At 40.4% G+C, this 23340-nt stretch overlaps 1 long non-coding RNA gene across 2 annotated transcripts in view; it reads right to left on the bottom strand.

The window, feature by feature from the left end:
- Positions 1–36: 36 nt before the first annotated feature.
- Positions 37–23340, bottom strand: part of LOC107209952 — a 180351-nt gene continuing 157047 nt past the window's right edge. For both annotated transcript variants that reach the window (XR_001523769.3, XR_004499013.1), the window contains exon 8: positions 37–4764. This is a non-coding gene — a long non-coding RNA (uncharacterized LOC107209952). The remainder of the gene's footprint in view (positions 4765–23340) is intronic.

The raw sequence follows: 23340 nt of genomic DNA, 5'->3' as shown, positions 1-23340 counted from the left end.
CTGTGTCCCCTCTCTGTCCCCTCTGTGTCCCCTCTGTGTCCGCGCTGTGTCCCCTCTGTGTCCCCGCGGCTTTGTCCTGCTGTTCGCAGGGCTCCCCGTGGCCGCACCGGGTGAGGTGCAGACGGAGCTGTCGCTTTTCAATCCCTCTGCAAGGGCCGGCTGTAGCTCGCTGCTGCCGGAGCCCAGGGACGGTCCCTGGAGCCGGAGCTGCCCAGCCCGGGCTCAGTGTGACCCTGAGCCCCAGGTGTGGCCCGGGCTCGCTGCACCGCCTGTGGGCCCGTCATGGAGCGCTGGATCCCCCCGGTGTGAGGAAAGCAGCTTCTATCGGGAGATGCAAAATGCCAGGGGTATCTCAGGGTAATTGCAGCACTCTGCTGAAAGCTGATGAAAAGCTGTATCAACAAGACGAAAGTAGTAATAATTTTCACACTAAGCCTTGGTGCGGAATGAAGCGCTCCGTGCAGCCAGGTCCAGCCGCGGGAGCCGAGCCTGCTGCTGTGGCTGCAGCTCAGCCTCCCCCTGCCCCTGGCTTCCCTCCAGCCCCTCCAACAGCAATCAGCTCAGCCCTGGATGAGTCCCACCTCCCCTGGGAGCTGCTGCAGGCTCCAGCTCTTAAGGACAAAACCAAAACCACCACCCCACCAAAAACCAATCTGCATTTTGTGGCCCTAACTGACAAGTTTTTCAGTTAATAGATCTTTGTATGCAGAAAATTGATAGTGGATATTGTTATTAACTAATCAGTTTTATCAAATCATTAATTTTATTTAATTGACAACAAAAATATTGGAGTTTTTCTGGGTCTAACTCATGTATGTTAACTGGAAATGGAAAAATTCCTTGTGTGTATTTTCTATGTCTGGCTCTGCCCAACTCTCCACGGCCCCATTTGGTTGCTGTTGCTGTGCTGGGGCTGTGGGGCTGAGCTGCCCCAACAGGAGCTGCCCACCCACGCTGGCAGCAAGGCAGGCCTGGCTTCCACGTGCTCTGCAAACTCCTACACCTTTAGCTTTCTAATTTTTGATGAGTCTTCGCTTTCCATCCTCTTTCTCCTTCACTTTTCTTCTGATTCCCTGTTCTGTGAAGCAGAGACATCTGGGAATGTAAGGACAATTGTATAGAAGTAACAATTATACATATTTTTTAATCAGTGTATAAATTGGCTGCATTTACCTTCACTTTGTAATGAGACCAGTCTGACTCTGCTGGTGCTTATGTGTGAAGATGTTATTCACTGGCTAACATCTCACATTCCACACTGCATGTTGGGGTATTTTTAACCATGCAAACTTCCCACCTATCAAAGTAATTTGCAAAGGTAATTTTGTTTCTACTCATCTATTACAATAAATCAATGAATAAATAAATTATAATGCAACAATTAAATGTATAATGAGATGGGCAACAACTATTAATAAATGCAGAGCTAGTTGCCCAAAGGTGAATAGACTCCCCCTCTCTTCTTACAAGTCAGGTAATGATCTTTCTCTAATGGAAGTACAAGCAGCTGTTAAACATGTAAATGAAACCAAGGGATAGATGAATTCACACTATAATACTGTTCTTCAGCCCCATTATTATTGTTACATTATCGGTTCTTCTGTGACTTTTCCTCTGAATATTTAAAGACAAGGAGGGGATATGCAATTATGCTTAAACATCCTTCTGCCAAATGATTGACTGAATGAACCCAACCATGCTGCTAAGGAAGGAGTTGGCTCTCTTCAGCAACATAGATGGTACAGGCTGAGTTTAATCCCAGCAGAGCCATTACAGAACCAGTGTTGATCTTCTGGATAATTAAAAGAAAAAGCTGAAATTTCATGAGGGATAAAAGTCCCTTAAAAAAAACAAAACAAAACAAAACCAAAACTTGGCATTATTAAATAACTATATAAAAACTACACAAGTAGGACATAAACTGATGTATCTTCTAACCTTAAATATGGCTGTGAAATGTAGTATCACTGCTACTCTCTGTATTTGATATTGACATAAGGAAAAGCAGAATACACTTTCTCCCCTGAAGTTTTGTTCTTGTAGTAGGCATGCTTGGGGATGCTTCATGTTTCTTCAGTTTGCACCCATCCTCAACATCTTTTTCCTCTTCAAAATTAATTGTCAGAGAATGGAATACCTTTATTTTTTAATTCAACAGCCACCACAGTGAATGCCTTGTCATTTTACTCTGGCTCTTTCCTGAGCATGTGCTCCTGTTCTCTATCTCTCAGTGTCACTTGCCATGTCTGCATTTACCCACAAACTTGCTTTACCACCGAGATCACATTATTCCAAAAACTTGTTTTCAAAAGAATGACTAATGCAATGGGGTTTGCCTCAATCTGAGCAGACTCTGGCACATCATTAATGTGGGGCTGAGGAAATACAGCACTGCCCAGGCTATCAAGCTGTTCATCTAAAATTTTCATATATTTAGAAGAGTACAGGTTTCCCTCCAGCCCCCCATATAGTTTGAGAATTTCAAGGGCAGCAGCTGGCAGAGAATTCAATGAAGCTACAGTGGTTGATTTATTGTAATAGATAGCAGGAAACAGAATTATCTTAGCAAATTAGTTGGGCTGATAGGAAAGCCGGCCAGCAGATAAGGGGCAGTGCTGATGCCTGGCCTGACCTGCACATGCCTCTGACAGAGTATCACAAATTTGCAGTTTAGGATGAGGCACTGCACTGAGCACAGAGTGCTCAGGAAGAACAAACAAAGCTGCACACAGTGTTCTCCCTGGCAGCACTGTCCTTGACACTGCCCAGCTGCCCTACACTTTCTGGGTCAGGTGAGAAATATTATCTGATCCATTCATCATTTTAGACAATTCAGACATTCAGAAAAAGGCTGTTTCACATAAAAAGCTGGACAAGTCTTTCAGCTGCTTGCTGCAGTCACTGAAGTTCAACTGTATTTACCAACCCCAATGAAGTGATTTCTTTGGCTTCCACTGCTGCACCTCTTTGGCTCTTTAAAGCCCAGCAGCAGCTGGATGAAGGGAGCTATGGCAGTCAGGTGATCTACAGAGCTTTTCCTAAAGTTTCATAGTCTTATATGGGTCTTTCATAGAGACAGAATGGAATTAACTCTCCCCAAACACTGTCTACTCCCACTGTACTTGTTTATACAGGGAAGAACAGAATGCTCAAAGCGTTGAATAAGTTCACAGTATATTCTATTTATCACTGGATGCAGCTGTGTCTGCAGTAGGGCACAGAAGCTGTTTAAAACTGGGTGGAAAAAAATAAGATACATGCATATCTAAAAAGCTCATATTTGAGAGGAGTTCCACTTGGGAATTGGCACTAACTGCTGAGAAATGGACACAGTGTCCTGGTCCCTGCAGGTATTGGTGCCAGTAGGTGCTAAAGCCTTGAGCCCTGGGGGCCTCCTGGATTAGCAGATTCATCAAGGGGATGTAGGAATGAGTTTTACACTCCTGATTAGTAGCACTCTTCCTGTCTTTGCATGGGCTGGGAGCCCTGCTTGGCTCCTACAGCCAGAACCAGCAGCCACCTCCTAGTTCTTGTGACAAGTGTGAGGAAATTAAACTATAAACATGGAGAAAAATACTATGATAAACTTTGGGGCAGGGGGGTGGTGAGAGAGGGACAGGAATGAACCCTTTCTGCAAGGTAAGAACTCAGTGATAAATAGATCTGTGAATATTTCCCAGTCTCATTCCTCACTTGCCAAGTCTGATGCTATTTTCATTAGGCCATGTTACCATACATGTCATTTTATACAAAGGTGCAGTATATCACAACTGGAGGTTGAGGTGCTTGTAGTGAACACAAATGAGCTTGTAATGGTCCATCTGCTTTGATTTTATTTAGTGATCCCTCAAGGGCTGGGAGCTAGAGTGAGAATAACAATGCTTCAACCCATCTGCTATTGTAGTACCAGCTCCAGTTGAATTATCACATGTTCTGAGTGGCTGGCATATGCTGTGACATAAAGCCACAAGAAAGTGTTGCTCTCCAGCTGTTGTGTTGACAAATACTTTTCAGCCAGTCATTAAGTTCAGCTCAATAACCAGGGGGAAACTGTAGCTAAAAGTTGATTATTATTTTATTTTATTTTAAGCATTAGAAATCACCAGTACAATATATTTTATTTAAAAATGTGTCACTAAGGGCACACATTGTATATGAGCTCTAACAATAAAAAATTCGCTGTGATGCCCATAAATTTATGTGTTATAGGATTGGATGGGCATCTCTGTAACTGACAGTGTAAATCTTGGTAATGAGGCTCTGGCTAACCTTGTTTAAGCAGCAGCACATCTCAAGATGTGTGTGTATAAACTCTCTGGCCTGGCAGTGCTACAGGCCACGGACAGGCCTGGCCATGGGAGGAACAGCTCAGGAAAAGATTGTGATCAGAGGCCCTATGCAGGGATAGATAACCAGACCAGCTTTAAACTGAGGAGGAAAGTGAGGTGAGACCTGCACAGGGACAGGTTCCTTGTGGCTGCAACAGGTTCATGTGGCCCATCTGGCACTGCAGACTGGGCTGCAGAGTGTCACTGCTAAAAGTGGCCACTAATTTGGCCTTTACTCCCTCACCTGCCCTTGGTGGCCTCCTGAAGAGCTCAGGTCACTCTGGGGGCTCCCCAAATTGTGCCCACACAGAGCAGTTGCTCCAGAGCAAGTCTTAGAAGAGTGTTTGTGGATCTCTGCTGACAACAGTCAGACTGTCCCCTTGTCCTTCCTCTCTCCACCCTGTCCTCTCAAGGCTGCTGGAATCCACCACCGTGCCTGGGAACAAAATAAAAGGTGTTTCAAAGGCTGATACACAGACAGATGTAAGCGGGAAAGGAGATGTTCCCTGCTCAGGCTGAGAGGATGTTCTCTCTTTCTGTGTGTAACACACCCAGGGACAGCACACACCTTTGGGCACTGCCCACTGTCCAGCAGGCACAAGTTCAGAGAGACCAGAGCCAGGAAAATATCTTCTGGATATTCCAAAACACTCTCCAGGATTCTCATCCCTAATCTAAGCTGTCCCTTCTGCAGGGGAAGGGTTTGCTGAGGGCTACAGGCAGAGGACCCTGAGGGATGGTGCCAAGCTGCCGGTGCCCCAGGAAGGCCGCGAGGGCTCTTGGGGGCTCTGGTGCCCTTCTGTTAACCAATGCACTGGGGAGACAATTCTTAAATAGGACTTACACTCCTGTTTTCCCTCAGAAAAACAATGGACACTGCTCATACCGAGGCATTTCAGCTGTAGAGGTTTATATTTCCCATTGTGCCCGAGACCCGTGGGTGCCAGCTGTCACTGGTGCTGCCATTGTATTGTGATCCCCTGGCTAGAGCAGGAATCGTTGATTACTTTGCCTTTTGAATCAGTTGATTACCATGAATAACAGGCCAAAAAGGCTGTCAGCATTTTGACTTTAACTATAACTGTTACAATTAATTATGGGTTTAATTAGCATATATGCCTAGCAGTAGAGAATATAATACTTCATGGGTAACAGATGATCCTGCAGCTGTAGCATAAAGTGTGATACAGGTTGGGACACAGATAGTTATTAATAAATGGCTTCTATTGTTTGAGGTCCTTATTTATACAAATTAGCAGGCACGACATAATCAACCCAAACTGTATAATTTATAATAATTGATTTCATTTTGACTGACCACCAGTCGGCCTACTACATGCCCTCAGAAGAAAAATAGCCCTATTAGGATAAGTTTAATCCTAAACATAGCTAATGAATCCTATTACTTTAAGGTCATATTTGAAGCTTTTGTTAATTGTCAGAACCATTTTAAATTGATTAGAGTTAAATTAAATCAATGTAATGTTTAGAAAAACAATATTTCTAATGGATGAGGCCAAGCTGACCTCGAATAAACATATTTATCAACCGATTTCAGTGAATGAGAAGGCTAGCAGCTGGGCTCATAATTCATGATTGTCTATAATATGGGAAATGTCACTATCTAGGCCATTAATTATGTCAGGTAATAAATCTGTTGCTCACAGTTGAGCATTTGCCAGTTGGGGTAACAACCCTCTCAGCAAGGTTATGACGTTTAGAGACTCTCTCCTTGCTAAACCCACACTTCACAGCAGTGAAACCCCTGCATGCAACTTTGGGGGGGAATTAATGTGGTCTTTTCATAGCTGTCAATTACCTGACAACATGCCAGACTGTGATAAGTTAGTATGGCATTGTCATTTGAAATAACAAGGATGTTCTATGAGGAAAAAGTTTTGCTGCACTATATAACTACATTTTCCAGGCTGGAGAGGTCAGCTATCAATAGCTCCTTACAGACCAGCACTAAGTGACTGATATCAGTAAATATACCATGTAGCAAAATGTCTAGTGATAATAAAAATATCTGCTTTGCACAGGTTTGAGAATGAGAAATTCAGAATGGGTTAACATGAACTGGGGTACAAGTTGCAGGTAACGATGGGTACAGTTTAACACAACAGGATATAGGAAAAATGATACACAGGATTGGTTTAAAGTTAATCATGCATTCAGCAGCTCAGGAAAAGGTCTGGCATTATTGCAGACAAATGACAAAAAACATCTGCTCACTGCTCAGTATCTTGTCAAAAAGAGAGAAAATATAAACTCAATTTCCATAAAGTAAGTGTGAGAAAATAGTAAAAATAATGGCATGGTAGTAACCAGAAGGAGGGAAATTTTCATTTTATTGCAGATAAATATAAGTAATTAATATAATATTTTTATTGAAAAAGACCAGGATAAGTGATGAAAGGTTCACTAAATTAAAAAGAATCTGGAGCAGATGAAAAAGACTCCTACAATGTTTTGGGCTGCTTTACTTATTCCCTGGAACTGGCCTTTGCATGTTGCATGTTGGTAGAAGACACTGTGCTCTGGTCACCCCCTGGGCTGACCCTGTGTTTGCAATCCCCTTCCTGCAGGCTGCTCTGAAGGAAGCAGAACATCAGGTGGCTTTTCCAACACTGAATTTGACCATTAGTACTAATAAATGGTGCCATCCTGACAATATTAATCAAAAGTTAGCACAGCTCCTGAATCTCCGCTTGTGGCACAGGTGAGGTGTGAGGCACGAGCAGGCACACTCTGCACTTGCACGGACGTGATCGACACTTGGGCTTCGTAAATTAGCTGGGTCTTCACTGAACCACATCAAATGGCTCTCAACAGCCACAGGTATGTTGTGAATTGCCCTTTTTCTGCCTTAAATGTGTCAACAGCTTCATGCCAAGCACTTGTGAAAATAAATATTAAATGCAAGTTGTAAACTTACATATATTATGAGCAATAGATAAATAAAAGGGCCTTTCAGTCATGATATAAAAAATAGTTTCCTGTGAGGAGAAGAAAATATAGATGATTTCTTGACTTCAACTCTGACAGATACTTTGCAGACACTACTTGCAATTAAGCATTTAAATAGAAATTGGTTCCATTTGTGTATAAATTATCAGCAGGTTACGAAGAATACGAGAAAATCAAACACTCAGCTGTGAAACACTGCACTGGAGAGCTGCTTTAGGATATTAAGACAATGACTGTGTGTGTCTTTGTGTGAGAAAGAATAAGAGACTGTATTTATATGGCTGTATATAATTACTATTTCATTTCATGGGCAAAAGCTCTGTGTGTGTGTCTCTGTGTGTGTGTGTGTGTATGTCTTTTCCTTTATGGCGAGGAAAATTGCTCTTCTACCCTGTCTTCAAAATGTAATAACTTTACTTGCAACCAACCACTGTAGACCTGGACTGGACTCTGAATTATTACTGTGAGTTGAAGCATTTCTTTAACAAAACTGAGTCCTTTAATATCCCCCACCTCTGTTATTAGATGGACGAATGAATTTTACTTTGAACATAACGTGTGGCATTGTCTGAAAATTGCCGGTATGAACTGAAGTTGGCAGGTATTTTCTTGCTCTCCTCGTCAGTGATTGCCATTTATTATATGTTGCACCTTTATCTGTCAAATACCGCAGAGCGCTATATTGATTTGTGTCTGCCGCAAAGCAAAGGTCACTTTGATCAACATACTACAAAACCAGAAAAAGTAGGGTTCTGACATTTCATTACCTGGGAAAAAAAGGACTAAAATAAATAAGAATATGTTTGAGAACAGAGCACTTCAATATCACAGTGTGCAGTAACTGTAATTAACAAAAGAACTGCTCTATTGAGGTTAAAGAGAAAAAAAAAAAGAAGGCAGGTTTTCTTCCAGTGACTGTTCTTTACATGACTGATTCTGTAACATTACAGCTGTGATCTTACTGAAGGGTTACATTCATTACAAATCAAATACGTTTTGCTTCTCAGATTCAGACTTTGAAAGAGCGATAAAACTCTGGAACTCTTTAGGGGTTGGGGAAGATTTTATAAAACTTTTAATTTTAACTGAGAAACCCTAATCAGATTGGGGAATTTTTATGCTATACCCAGATAAGGAAGTGGTCTCTATGTTAGGAATAGTCTGAAGAGATAAATCACAGGAGACAGAAGTGGACCCATTGTAACATTTTGTGTGCCCCAGGTCCACAAGGATTGGAAAGTGGAGCCAGAAAATTAACCCACGTCTTATCTCAATTTTCTAATTCTGGTTCCCAAGAACTTGGTTGTCTTTAGGAACTAGCACACAAAATAATGATTTGGGAGGAAAGTGGTGCTGCAGGTGATGTAGCCTTGTTATTTTCCTTCCTGCCCAGTGTATTTCAGGCACCCCCTACATTTTGCTTCGCTGGGATCAGCAGATATTTCTTTGCATTCTGTAAATAAAATAGGACCTAATTTCTGTGGAAAATTTTCATTCTGGCAGAAACTTCCATTGTATATTTTGGGAATCTGCTCTTCAGTGTAATTCCCCATCCCCTTCCCAGTAGATCCTGCAAAAACACTTGTCATTTTTCCAAAAGGAACCTAGTTTTCTTAGTAAGCATAATAATATAGCAGTTTGGGGTTTTTTCCCCATGCAGCACCCTGATGCCCTCAAGATGCATCTGGTATTTCAGATCCCTGGCTTTTCTAAACAGAAAAATGAATCTTACAAGTGCTTCTGCTCTACCCGAGCACAGGTGACAAAGTGGCCAGGCTGCTTTCCCCTCGTTACTGATGGGAAGTTTTGTTGTTTTTTTTTTCATTTTGCAGTATTCAGTTTTTCACCTGAAGCCACATTTTCATGGAAACTCAGCAGACAGTGACACCTCAGAGCTTTGCTGCACCTCGAGCAGTAGGGTGCATATCACAGCTTGCGTGGCATATGGCAGTGCTTATCATGTCAATAACAAAGTCTGAATAATGCAATTCTTGGTTGTAATTATCTTTTATTATTATCAAGGGTCATTCCTGGGCTCTTCATCCTTTCATCTCATGTGGAATTTTGGGCTTCCTTATTAATTAAATAGCCAGTGTGATTGAATTAGCCAATCAGCTCTGCCTGAAGGGATGAGCACTGATCCAAACAAAGGGCTTGATTCCACAAACTTGTTGCTGTGAGGGAGAGTCTGAGAACTGGCTGCCAAGAGTGGGCTCCTAGGACTTGGCAAACCCTATCCCAGCTAATTTGCAATCATTAGACCAGGTAAAAATTCCCATTTGGATACTTTCCTACTTGGGAATAACTGTTTATCAAGCATGAAACTTTCCATGGGGTTGTTTGATTTTATTAAAAATAATCTGTTTGGAAATAATCACTTGCTGCATAGTGTCACCATTTTTTTTCTCATAATCATATAGTAATTTTAGATTTGTGAAATTTAAAGTGAAAATGGGAACAAATCCTTTTAGCATTAAGAGAGGAGTCCTGACTGTTCCCACATATTGGGAGAATTTTGCTGTAAAATCCTGTATTGCAGAAAACGTCCCACTAATAAAAAGATTAGTCTCTGTCTTCAACAATTACTTCAACCAGACAATGTATGTTCCCTGCTCCTAAACCACAGATTAAAATCCCACATGGCAACAGGGCTATGCATCTCTTAAGTATCTGTGCCTGAAAGGCACATTGGAAATGTATGCAAATGCAGCTCATCTCTATCCTGCTCCACTGTTCTCACTCCCTTTTTTCCTTCCTTTATCTTGACATGTTTACTATTTCTTCTGCACTGTGCTTCACTGAATAGCAGATCAAACTTCAAAGCAACTTTTAGTTTGAAATTTGTTTCCAAGCTCCTAAGCTATTCTTTTTCTGACAGCAGTGGATAAGAAATTGTCACTACCGCTGGTGACATGTCATCGGGAGATACAGGAATAACAGATGGGCAGCACTGAGATAACAGGAAGTAACTTCTTTAAAAGATTGTGTTGACATCACCAACTATGAGAGCAGAGGTAGAATGACCCCCAGAAGGGAATCCAATCTGCTCAGGTCTTTGTGACTCACAGGAGTCTTTTCTTATTTATTTCCATATGCATATCGTGTTGGATCTAAGATTATCTGAAGTTTTAAAACAGCTATGTTAGAATCGGTAGTAACTATTAATGGGGATTAAGATAAGGATGAATGGATCTTGTCACTCACTTCAGTGTTTTAAATGATACCACTAAAATGATGAAACTGTCATAAGAGATAAAATGATTGCTGATGTTACTGGCGTAACTGAATGCCATTAATAAGAGTCATGATTCCATGACTGCAATGTGAGATCAATGGGTTATGACATTTTGATGACAGGCTGATGGATCTGACTTTCCAAATGAAGAATGATTAATTATGACTCCTCAAAAGTATGGCTCATTATCAGCATATCTAGGCAACTCTTGACACCCACTATACATAACACCTATTATGGAATGTCAAAAGTCTTCGCTTTGGGTACATGGCCATGATTTCTGAGGAAATTAAGTGTTCTTACTGCAAGATACTATAGCATATTGCACAAAACTAAACAGTGCCTAGTATCTACAAGGAAAGCAACACAGAAGCCAAGAAAAACAGTGATTTTTTAGCCCTCAGTGCATTTCATATCTAACAGATGGTCCCCAAGCCTATAAGAAAACTGTACTTCCTGATGGTGGTAGGAAAATGATATAAAGCATGACATGGGCTTCATTTGCTGCATTCTATAAAAGTCTAAGAATTTGTCTTCCCAACCAGGGATGAAACAGAATTATAGAAAAAAAGATTTCTTGATTTCAAAGAGACCTGCATTAGTGCTAATTACATTTGGAAGTCCCCTGCTATGCTGCACTTTGTATTTTAAATTTTAAAAAGGTGTGGCAGTGTTTTATTTATAGTACATTACAGTCCAATTCAAAGTTTTTTTCTAGGGTGTAAAATTGCATTCTGTAGAGGTGTAAAATGTATGCTGTTGTGTAAAATTGTTGTGCAGCAGATAACATGAATGCTGTCATGGAGAGTATGTCAGATGCAGGGAATTGTTATGGTAATAAAATGGTGCCTGAACTGTCTGGCCCAATGCCCCATCCTGTACTGAGAACTATTTTTGAAAGAAGTTTATCTGACAGAAGAAACTGCTAAATATAATTTTGAAAAGGTATGTTAAGTGTGGTCTGTTAATCAATGCATGATGTTTTGCTGTCTCCTTCAGAAATCTTTAAAAAGCTGTAGGAAAATCAGTCACAGCAGAAGTTTTTGCCTGCCTGAGACACTTAAAACAGCAAAGAGCCAGGAAGTGACAGATTTATCCAAGGAGATAGAGCACCCAACCACCCTCTGCTATGAGCTTCTGAATCCTTAGATGTAGATATGCAGGATTTCAAACAGGCATTTCAGACAGTTTGAAACCACCATTTTAACATTATATTAATTTGGCTTGGGGCATATCATAATGTATTGATTTTCCATCTAGAACACTAAGACATTAGACAATTACAAGTTCAAGAATATTACTAATTCTGCCAAGTCTTTCCAATTATTTTGTCTCCCAAAGGACAAAGGATACAGAGAAGCTTCATATGGAGAAAATTACCTCTTTTTACACCAAAAACACCCCCCCAAAAAAAACCTAAAAAACAAAGCAAACAAAAAAAAACCAAAACAAAAAACCTCCCAAAAACAAACAAAAAAATGAAAGGAAGAAGTATTATGAATAACTATTCTTTAAACCAAGGAAGGATCTTCTGAAAAAGAATTCTTTTCCCCTACTGGAAACCAGTTGGTGTTTGGCTAAAACAAGGTGCTATTTATTCAGGCAGGGATTTACCTTGGAGTACTCCTAGAAGGAGCTGGACTTGGACCTGTGGATCAGCTTTGGAACAGTCTTAAAAATAGCTAATAATTAATAAATAATAACAGTTACCAAATTCCTCTCTGCTTTGGAAGGTCGGTGAACTCCCATGATGCGGGCTCACCATTTCACATCTGCACCTGCAGAACCTGTGCCAGGATGGTGCTGGAGGAGTGGCAATTTCCAACACTTGCTGGTCTCATGGACTTGCCATTTCATGTGACAAAACAGGAGGTCTCTGCTGGACTTGGCAAGGCACTTTCACATTCCTGCTGTTGACTGACAGGTGAATCACAGTTTGCTTGTCTCTGCCCTGGGCCCAAGCACACACGAAGGGTCCTTGGATTCCTCTTGGATCCCTTCTTGTTTTATGTCTGCACTGTCTGGGGCAAGTGATTACACAAATCACAGGACAATGGATGTCTGTCCTGGATCTCTGTGGCTGGAACATCCCCAGCCAGCAACCCCCAGAGTTTCAGTTTTTATAAATCAGTGTAATTACGAGCCTGTGTTCTCAGGAGAGCCACTGCTTTGTGCTTTACCAGATCTTAAGAAATTTCCTAATATTATGTCACCATATCAACTGCAGGGAAATCCTAGTAAGCAAAGACTGGATCAAGCCCTAAGTGTCAATAGAGTCATAGGTCACTAGGCTGCTATTTTTAAAATTCAGTTTCTTTTCTGGGGAAAATAAAAAAAAAGCAAAAAAAAGCAAAATCTATCCAGATCCAGTATATTTGATGTGATGAGCAGTTCATGATCTGCTCACTGAAGCCTTCTAAGCAGATCATTGAATATCAATTTTAAACCAAAATATTTCTTCATCCTTAATGGAGAAGTCTGCTACAATTTAATAGTGGAGCTACAGGATATTAATAGTGGGTTTAAAGAAATTGCCCTGTGTATCTCCAGAATTACCTGTTGCTTGTTGTCCAGCAGTGGCAGTATGAATGGTTTACAGAAGAGAACACTGTTGTCCATAATTTTTGCAAACAGAAAGAGACTGAGTCTGTTTACAGCATCTCCAGCCCTGGAGCTCCTGGAGCACTGCAGAGGGCTGGTGTTCCCCTGGGAGAGTTTGCAGGCACCTCTTGCACCCCTTCCCATCTGTTTGCTTCTCTGGTCACCAAACCATCCCCTGGGGGGCCTTCATCCCATGTCTGCTCCACAGGGTGCACTCTCCTTCCAGAACCTGGTGTTTCACTTAGCAGTCCCTAAGACAACGACAAAAGTCTTCCAAATAAATTGCTAAAAATCAGCCACATGTTATTTCTCCCTGACTGCTTCCCTTCCACCTGCATGTCAATTGGTTTTTTAGTAATTTTACTTTTTGGTTTTACCCTCTCTGGAATAATTCTGTATAATTTTTATTCTGCCAAATCAATGAATTAATAGTCATTGAAGTTTCTGAAATGGCAGGTCATGGGGGGCTGCTGAGGGTGGGGCTCACTGTGCTTTCCAGTATGAAGTATGTGCCAGTAACTTTTAATAGAAGCAGATTTAAAAAAATCCCAAGTCCTCACCTTAGTGAGTGAGATAGCTCATCCCCAGATGCCCAATTTCTAATTTTAGGAAGTATGTGGCTCTCACACTTGCAGGCAAATATGAGCCCAGGGTGACCAAAGCAGATACTTGGCTGTGCAGAGCACTTGGGACAATTACCTTCTTGCCTTATTCATTCCAGTGAGGTGTTACTCCAGACACCCAGGAATGGTAATTTAGATGTCACAAGGAGTTATTGAACTCCTCATGTAAGAAAGATCTGTACAATTTGCTGTGAGTGACATCTCAGTGTCACAAGGGGGTGATAGCTGGATGATAATGCCACTTACTTGTTTCTTCCCCATCAAAAAGTAGAAAAGCCTGGAAAATGTAATTTGTTATATTAATGATTTTTTAAAATTTTTTCAGACTGTAAGACTGTTTTGTACTTGGGGCTGTACAATGGAGAACTAAACATGACCCTTTCCTCAAAAGGCTTTCAAAGAAAAGCTGCACGAGCCACAGAAAGGTGGACTAACACAGTCCTGGTCAATATAGTAGTCTGTGAGTTAAATATTTGTTCATTTGCATGGCATAAAATGAGTGTCAGTTCTGATTAACTGGGCTTGGTTAGAAGGCTGGAAGAGTAGCACTGCCAGCACAAGCTGGGGAGCAAGTCCAAGACAGGATAGAGCAGCGAAATTATCACAAGAGTCAGAGACAAACAGAAGATTCTCCTGTGTAGGAAAATAGTTCCTGCTCTCTCCCCATCCTGCTCCTCATTTTGTGTTAGTTAGTTAGTTAGTTAGTAAGTTAGTTAGTTAGTTAGTTAGTCTGAAGAAATGAAGAGTAGTAGCTTAAATTAAAACATGTAACTCTTGTGAATGTAACTGGAGAAGACTTTCACCCCTGCATTGGTGATGCAATCTGGGAGAAGTGCCGCTTCTTAAAGAAGTAAAATGTAAGATCTGGAGAAGGAGGCCAATTTCAATTTTAGGGCATTAGCTCTTATTACATGAAAATTCCTTTAGGCCACTAGTTCAGATCAATAAATAACCAGAAAAGTATGGACTACTACTTAGGCCACCACTTGAGTGTTTCAAGGATATAACTTAGAAATGTGATTTCCCCACCCCCATCCCATCCCATCCCACAGAAAACTTGTGATTTTATGTGCTTTTTTATGCATGTATTAAACAAATGGCACAGCTGAATAGCTTTTCTTAAAAACTGGACATTCACCAAAAAGAAGTTTGCCAGCACAGACAATTAGTCTTTCTTCTTTTAACAATAGATTGACTGACTGGCACATTTGAAATGCGAGCGTATTTTTTATTCCTCCGTTCACCCTTTGAGCTGATAAACATGAACAATGGGAAACAGCTGGGACAGGAAAACATTTTAGTTTGTATTTTCAAAGCAAGCAAGAAATAAACCCATCAGTGGGAGCCAGATCACATCTTCTGCCTTAGGGGTAGTCAGCAATTGGGGGGAAAAATACGATCCATATTTTTAATCAAACATTACATATTTATTAATGTGCAGCTGGCCTATTGTGTGCATGATTTTTTTTCTTTAACGCTGTGCTGCGTCCGTCAGCCTGACATTGTTCTGTAACTGACATTACTCTATAAGGATCTGGAAATGCACAGATTTAATAGGAATCATTGAGACAATTGCTTTCTGTATTATTAGGTCTCTGTGACGTAGGTACCATCTGAAATTCAATTTTAGAAGAAAAATAAGATATTGTTCTATCAAGGCAATTTTGTGCACCTGTGATACAGTAAGAACATACACCCCCATGCTCCTATTTTCCTCCTCACTCATCTAACTTCACGGCCGTCTAATGATATGTGCCACTCTTTTGTTAAAAATGTTTGGCCAAATGTATTTTGATGCTTATTGAGATTAAACTTTCAGTACATCTCCCTGGTAGCAAAGGTTGGGCTGTTCATTAGTTGGAGGTTTGGCCTTGTCAGGTTCCATTGACTGCTGGCTAAAAGGATCACTTTATCATCATTTGTCTGCAATGGAGACAGTCTTTATTCAGCCTTGATTCCTCTGGGGTCACAGCTGTCATAACTTCACTTGCTTTATAATGCAGACCCCAGTTTCACAATCCCCTTAGGTAATTGTCTAATAGATTCAGTTTACCTTAATATAGGTAATATGTTATTTACAAAGAAATACAAGGGAAAGTAAGAGACAATATTGCTCAAAACATCCCCCTCCTAACCTACTGCTTGGGATCAATCATTTGGAAATTATGTTAAACTCGGTTCTCATTTTGAATCCAAAAGGGAAATATACCTTTTTTTCTGAGTTTTACTCTGATCTTTTAGCTGCAAATCTCTAGACTGAGCCCTCAGGCCTGGTTTTCTGCTGGTGAAAGTTGAGATAACTCTGCAAATTTTGATAAGGTGATGGTGTTTTGGAGAATGAAGCCTTCATTTGCCCTTATGGTTCAGATCCTGCATATTTTGTGTGCTGAAAACTATAGTTCAGTTTAACTCAAAACAGTAAGTTTGACTTGAGGTCAGTGTGTTAACCTTTTGAGCCAGAAACCAGCAAGGGCAAGGATGGGCTATGTCTGCCCCTCCTTGTCTGAGGTGGGCTCTGAGGAGGGTCTTTCTTCTATGGAGCTCATCCAATCTTGCATCTCATGTCAAAGGAACTGGAAGTGAGACAATTTCCTCCAAGAAAAGTCCAACAAATCAGCTTGTCTCCATTTGATTTAGTAAAACCTGAAATCATTTTACAAAACCTGGAAGAGCTCCATCATGAGCCTGTGAGATGCCCATTTCTGAATGCCTTGGTAACCAGTGCATTCCCCTTGCAGGTCACCTGCTGCCTTTTTCAGACCCAGAAACAGCTTGGCTCCCCAGAGGAGCTGAGCAACTTCCACATTTGGTCTTCTTTAAAATTCTTATTAAAAGTGAGGGGGAAAAATCGGAGCTTGATTTTTACACGGGCGCTTCTGCTTTTACAAAGTGCTGGCAGCTTCAGTTACTCTAAATAAGATATACTTATAATATTTTTTATTTTGTATCTTTTTAGAATTACAATTAGAAACAATTGTATGGTTCAGAGGAAGTAGTTGCCACACTATGTTCTTAGTATCCCTACCAATAAAGATTTGCATTTCACTATTTTCAATAGGAAGAATGATGTTGCCAAAATATCCAGATAAAGCACATAACAGAGACAGTTCAACACCAGATTTCTAATACAGAGTTGTACGGGTCCAGAGAGATCCCTCTTTGAAGGTAACTGCTTAAGGGGAGCAATTTCAGAGTCTTTAATCATTAACAGAAAACCTTGATGTAAAGTAAAATATAATGAAAAATAAACAACTTGTGGTGGGAATCTAAACTTCAAGAGGGAAATTGTACTTTCCATTTGTGGAAGTTTGTGGATGCTCAGATCCACAGAATGGTCCCACACCTTCCTCTGCAGGAGGATTCAAACACCAAATCCTCTCCATGATTCACTGACGGGCTATTTCTTTTTCAAAGTTTTTCCTTTTTTAACAAAACATGTATTCCATTAATGCCACTTTCTCACAGTAAAGTTTCTTTCAAATTCCACTCAGTCATACCTTGAGTGTGAGCTTATGCAGCAGCATGTGTTGAATTTCCCAGCTAATATCTTAACTAGAAGCTGATTTTCATTTGAGCTTCTAATTCAATGCCACAACTCATTGCACTGCAATATCTTAACTACAGTTGGAGATTGGTAAGTAAACAAGGGAATGCAGCTGTAGTGTTGTGGAAAGTTACCCTTTAATTATCAGCTTTCATTCATTTTCTCTTATTTTTTTTTCCCAAATATATTCCATGTAAGAAATTAATTCAAAAAAGCTATAGAGCAAATAAACATCACACGGGGGGAAAATATCCCCACAACCCCCAAAGCAATCTTTTAAAGGATTGCATAAAAACTGGATATAAATGCCTGTTTCCATGTGTACTGCTGCACCATCCATGAAACAGCCTTTAAGACAACTCATCTTACAAAGGAAAATGTCACTAGATATAGTGTTGGTCATTAGGAGCACTACAGTGCATTCATCTGCTTGCACCCCACTTTGATTACTATACAGCAAAGATGGCCACAAGCACTCAGAAAGTTTTATTGAGGCTTAAATCTTCATTCAAATGATGTAAAGGGGCATTGAATGAAGATTTAGAACTCTATAAAACAGCTTGGCAGTGTCTGTGGCAATCTATGCCACATAAAAACTGAAATGCTTCTACTTTCTTATTGAAACATTTCTACTGTAATTCTTTAATATTAGGTAGCAGCCACAGTGTTGGGACATTACCACATCTGGGAGTATTTCTCTTACTGAGGGTTTGCCTGCAATCAATTGTGCAGGATATTATAGAATGTTGATGTCTAGGACATAATGGAAGAGGAATTGTTACTGCAATTACATATTATTATGCTTTTCAGAAGATAATGTGGGTTCATTCATGTGAGTATTTTGAACTGGCAAATACCCTAATTGCTTACATGTCTGTTATAATCCTAAATCCAGTTGACATATCTGATGTATTGTTGCATTTTAATCTGGCCACTTGCACGTGTCCTGTTTATGATTTTCCTCTGACCTGCATGAACTGTGCAAACAAGGAACACGAGTGGTTTGTATATTGCCTTTGCAGTTCTGGGCTGAGCCAACACCCAGGGGACAGAGAGACAGAGCACTGTCACCAAGTGTGCTTTTTTCAGGAATATAGAGTTAGCTTGTGTAAGAGCAGGGTAAATGCTAATGATCTGATTATGCTATTATGACAAATTTATGGAAGAATGTGTGTACTGCTTCAGCTCTCCTCTCCCAGCGTGTTGGACTGGCGGAGGATGTGTGGTGAAGTATTCACCCATTCACTTAACCAGGAAACAAAGGCAGATGATTAAGAAACATCAGTATTCTGAAGCAGCAATCAAAGTGACCCTGCCAAGGAGTGAAGAACAGCAAGCCCAGCCAAAAAGCGCTGCAGTTGTCTCGAGTTAGAACTGCAGGTCTAGAGGCAGCAGTTTTCCACAGACTCTCCTGAGGCAGCAAGGAGATCCAGACCAGAGCAGCTGGCTCCATGGAACAGGATGGTGCTCATGGCAGTCTCACTTGCACATGGACTGACAGAAAACGGCCAGAGAAAAGATGTGCTTTTAGAAATTCCTGCTTAATAATCCACTAGAGGGAGCTTATGTATAACCTCTGCCAGGCCAATTATCTCAGAACCCGGTGTTGCATAATTAACAAAGATGAGGTAGTTATGAGGGGGATATCTGTGCTGCTCTTCTTTTCTTGGTGTGTCATCCTGGACCTCAGGAATGGCACTTTTGGAGTCTCGAACTGTATCCAGAAGAGCAATTTGCTTTCCTCAAGTGGAATCAGCATTCTCATTGCCATCAGCTGGGATTCACCTTCATCACTGACTCACTCAAACCTGAGAAAAAACAGCCACAGCTGAGTGAGGACTTACACATAAAGCATTGGCAAAGCTTCACCTAACCTATCCTCTGTCCTTGCCTGTTTCAATTCCGACTGCGAAACAAGAATTCAGTAGCTGTGCTTCCCACAGAAGTAACAGGCAAAGTACCTGGACTGCAGACTTTGCTTCCTGTCTGCTTCAGGAGGACAAGGCTTTCAGCACAGTGTTTGCCTGGCACTGCTTGCTTTCCAACTGGAAACTGCTTCCTTTTCCAGGAGACAGCTGCTATCAAAATTGGTGTCCTTGACAATATTTAACATGCAAACACCTGCAACTACTTCCTATAGTGATAGCTAATAAAAAGACAGGTTTAACTCTCATATCAGAAATATCAAATTTAGTTTAGTAGCAGAGATGCACTAGAATTACAATTCTAGCTAAATCTAGACACAACACACTTTCAAGCTACATACCCACATAGTACAGTCTAAGTAGTCAGATACACTATCAAAAAGCTTATCATAAAACTTGAAATTGCTGTATCCTTTACACTCGTTGCCTCTTTTTCTTTCTGTTTTTTCTGTTGGAAGAGAAAACTTATGACTACACTTCAGCTGTCACCAGCTTTCAAGGTTATACTGATAGGAATGAGAAACATATTCCTAATCTGCATACCAATGCATTGAGAATGCAAAGGCAGGCTTTTTGCCATTGAATAGATGATGATAAGGTCTTAAGTCTTTTGAATTTCTTGTGTTGTACTTGTATTATCATATGATTTCTTAAGCCAAGAATGAATATGTAAATTTCTTGCCACTGACTTGCTCCAAAATAATGGACATTACACTTGCACAGTGGCAATTCAGAGTGTAAAATTGATTAATATTTGTTTTCAAAATGACATGCAATGATGTATGGATCCTTTTACAACTTAAATTAATACTTTAAAGAGATGAATGGTCTCTACAGAGGATGTTAAAGTTCAAGCTGAGAAATTTGCATATTTATATTACAACCAACTGATAATAATTGTTGAAACAGAATGTAATGTGGTTCGTTTTTCATTTTAATCTGGTTGTACTCAAACACAGGACCTCATTAACTTCCAGCAACTAATACAGCATTATCAGTCCCCATAAACCAGGCTTGCCTTGAATTTATGAATTTCAAAGACTATTTCCAGTGGTGAATCGCTGTTAAACACTGGGTCAGTCACTAGCAGGTGAACTCCATGTCAGATGCTGCAGAAGCATGAAAGTTACCTGGGCTAAAGTGCTGCAGAATCCCATGGCCAGGTGCCTACTTGTTGGCTGACACTTAGAGCCAAAATTAAGGTGTGATACCTTAATCATCTTACCTTTGAAAGCTCACTCAAAGACAGCCTGGTTTACTCTGGATGACCAAAATCAGGAAATCCAACTTCAACCATTTCCTATCTTAGGCAGTATTCTTTAACATTTAAAAAAAAACCCAAAACAACCCAACAACAAAAAATGAACAAGAGATCTTTCATTGAGATATAAGGTTTGCAAAAGGAAAATACATGACTTTTCTTTGAGTAGATAAGGAAAGTTGGAGGATACAGCTGAAATAAATACTATCCACTTGGGTTTAAATAACAGTAGCAATAGAATTAGCAGTATATTGCTTTCTGAGGAGAGAAATATAAAATAAACATGCTGTCAAAGTAGTGCATTATAGATATTCTTGTGGGTATCCTTTTACATTTCCAGATGTATCAGGAAAACGTACATCTCTCTAAGAATGAACAGCTAGCAAGAAACTTCACAGCTCTGTGAATTTCTTGTTGTAAAATTGATATTGAATCTTCTAATAACAATGATTATTTCTTTAGCTCACTAAGAGTTGATGGCTATAAAAAGAGGAAGTGTTGTTTACAGTGCCCCATCTTCAACTTCTTTTTCATTTTCCTGCATGAGCGTTAGTTAAAGGCTGGTGTGACCCTTCTGCTCAGGAGATCTGGTGTGTGGCTGCTCTGGTAGGATGGAAGAGCAAATGTACCTTTCCTTTCACACTGTACCAGCTACAGGGAACTTGGGGCTCAAAGGGGCTGTCTGACAGCTGGCAGTAACTGGACTAGGGATGCATTTGCAATCTCAGAACTGTGTTCCTACAGGGAAGAGGATAACGTTCCTAAACTGACTTCCTGTAGTCCAAATGTTGTCTTTAGGCAAAGAACAGGCCAGCCCTATGGCTGCTTTGTGCAGTGCTGGGAAAGTCCCAGGAGGGTCTGAAAAAGGGAAGGAACACTATAGAGACTCTGTAAAGAAAGTAAATGTGTACTTTGCTAATAAGAATACCAAGAACTTAAGTGAATGAAAAGCTCCAAAATGTCAATTCCTGGCATTATAACTTATTTCCTAAGAATCTGTCCAGACTTCCCACTCTAACCTCACAAAAACCTTTTTAATAAATATTCCTATCAGCTGACAAATCCGTGGAGGACAATCTGTTCCAACCTGTCCCAGCCTGTTCCAATCTGTCCCAGCCTGTTCCAACCTGTTCCATCCTGTCCCAGCTGCATTCTGATAGGACATCCATTTATTGCAACTTTATAATGGTGCAAGAATTGACTCTTTGGATGCTCCTCACAAAATCAGTCCACAGAACAGGCCAGGAAGACTTCCTGTTGAATTTCAAAATTTGTTATTGAGTGAGCTATGCTGCATCCAGGCCACCACAAAGCTTAAAAACTAATTCAGAAAAGGGCAGGCAGAGCAGTGAAACATCTTCTCCAGCACAGAAACTCATCCATCCTACATGTTGGTAACTAAATGATGACTAAATAATTGATTTTTCATTGTGAAGGGTATGTACCTTCCTGTGGAGCTCTGTAGTGAGATCTGAGCTGTAACATATTCACAACTGATTTAAGAAAAGTGGAGGAGTGTATATCCTGGTGGCAATTTAATATCTAGTAGAATATTACCAAGACAATAACATAAACTGACTGAGGCTTGGTGACGAATCTCTGAGCAACTTGGTGATAAAACAGCCAAAGAGAAAAGATACAGACAAAAATGCAAACATTGCACAGGTTGGGGGAAGGGAAGAGAAAACAATACCCCAAACCAGAAACACCTAAATAATTTATTATCACTTAGCAAAGTGAGAGAGTAATTATGGACAGTAAACATTAACTTAGTGCTTAGGCAAGGAATGGAAAAAACATTTATACACAGCATCCCTGGCTCATGAATTCTTTTCAGTGTTTGATTCCAAAGGTGGTATTACAGAAGAACATTGAGAAAAATAATAATGACAACAACACTTTGGAAAGATTACTGAAAAATTAATTAGATAAGATTCCTTTGATTAGGACAGGAAAGCTTGAGGAAGGCTTTGTGAATAGTTTATAAAAACACTACCTAACATAGAAAAGGTGATTTGGGAATAAATGACCACCATTTTTCATAATACTGCATCAGTCATGGAGCAATCTGGGAAATTACAAAACAGCAGGTATATAGAAATATATATTACTTTACATGTTTCCTATTTTATCAAAACAGTCTTCTGTACTATATTTGGATGTTAAAACTATGTGTGTGTTAAGAAGGTGACTGGAGAAAATTTGGACAAGAAATGTCCATCAGAGATGATTAAACCCAATGATGCAGATCTAAACAGCAGTCCCTGAACTCCAGGTTTCTGGAAATAGTCAGACAGCCATGGGGAAATTTTCATTTCATTGCTGTAGCCTTATGGCTGTTTTTGCAAACATCTGCAGGAGCCAGTCTGTGGGGCTAGCTGCTTGCACAGAGCACAGCCACTGCTCTGCTGTGCTGGAGTGGAGGGATGGCCAGGGCTGGAACACAGGAACTCTTGTCCTGCTCTAGTCTGAGCCAAGCAGACCACAGAACACTTGGCTTTTCAACCCCACCAACTATACTGGCAAATTTTCTTACTGTAGCGAAGTTCTTTGCCAGTGAACCCACGGTTTTGTAGTACAAGTTCCAGCAATCCCTTGGAGGCAATGAGGGCAAGTTAAGCCATCAGAAATATATATTTACAAGTGGAAATTGTTAGTAATACTGCTCTTCTTTTCCCCAGAGACAGCTCCATTGCCACAGCCTTGAGAAACACATGCACACACACACAGACACAGAGAAACAATCAATAGATACACTTAGAAATCCCCTTATACCATGTCGTGCTTCACAGATTTTGATAATATCAATCATAATTGAGTTAGATAAAATCCATCTGACTTTCAGGATGCTGG

This window comes from Parus major, chromosome 11 (assembly GCF_001522545.3).
Source record: "Parus major isolate Abel chromosome 11, Parus_major1.1, whole genome shotgun sequence".
In the NCBI taxonomy this organism is placed as follows: domain Eukaryota; kingdom Metazoa; phylum Chordata; class Aves; order Passeriformes; family Paridae; genus Parus; species Parus major.
This window is presented reverse-complemented; position numbering and strand designations above follow the sequence as displayed.